Source organism: Fukomys damarensis, unplaced genomic scaffold, assembly GCF_012274545.1.
Source record: "Fukomys damarensis isolate Sample0158 unplaced genomic scaffold, DMR_v1.0_HiC HiC_scaffold_27, whole genome shotgun sequence".
In the NCBI taxonomy this organism is placed as follows: domain Eukaryota; kingdom Metazoa; phylum Chordata; class Mammalia; order Rodentia; family Bathyergidae; genus Fukomys; species Fukomys damarensis.
The window spans coordinates 10,837,156-10,838,006 of NW_022900939.1; the positions used below are offsets into that span (position 1 = coordinate 10,837,156).

An 851-nucleotide genomic window follows, 5' to 3' on the forward strand; every position below is an offset into this window, starting at 1 on the left:
CACAGAAACAGCCTTGGGACCATGCTGTCCTGCAAAAAGAGCGGAAAATAAGTGCGGTATTAATAGTATCACAGTGCGTGGCCCTGGTGCCTCCTTCTTAGGAGACTTAGCGCAGCTGAAAGGTACAGACCGCTCCCCTAACACGAGTTGATGGAAAAGCCAACGTCCAGGAGCGAGGACGGTGAATTGAGCTGTCAAGCTGTCCTGGGTGTCTTGTACAAACTGAACAGGCCAATTTACTGCAACGCTGCCTAGGCTGAAGGGTTGCTTTCTTCCAGCGAGATGATCCTGCCGGTCCGCAGGTTCCCGCGCAGGAGGTTTAGGCGCTGCTCGGCCTTTCTGAGGCTGGAGAGGGCCTCACCCTGCGATCTGAAGGGAACAGCTTTGTGTGCTGGGTGATCATTTTGAATCCTAGTGGGTGATTTGATTTCGACGTTTTCCTCTTTGTAGCTCAAAACTCTTGGTTTTCCGGATGAAACACTGGCAGGCTTTTCGCGGGGAAGGGGGAATTGACAACTTCTCCCACACAGCCGGAATTTCTTTACCTAATGCGTTACCTCCCAGAGTGGGGGTTGCTGCGCGACTCCGCGCTTCCGCCTCTGCCCTCCAGGTGGCAGTCGTGCCACACCTGCGAGGCTCCGGGCCCCTCGTCCCAGACTTCAAGTGTTAATGCAATTGACCAATCACTGCTAAGATGATGGGAGGTAATTGGGTAATTGTATTTTACTGATCACTAGCAGAGAAAGGGAAAGGGGAAAGGAAGAGGGACAGAGGCGTAAGGGGACTGCGTCCTGCAGGGGCTTTGGGGCGCCGGGACCCTAAGGCCAGGACAGAGCTTGGCGGGGGGGAGC

General features: G+C 54.8%; 1 protein-coding gene across 2 annotated transcripts in view; it reads left to right on the forward strand.

Annotated features, from left to right (window-relative positions):
- The window catches only part of Lrrc4c (leucine rich repeat containing 4C), a 1,134,576-nt gene that overhangs the window by 967,156 nt on the left and 166,569 nt on the right, over positions 1–851 (forward strand). The window lies entirely within an intron of this gene.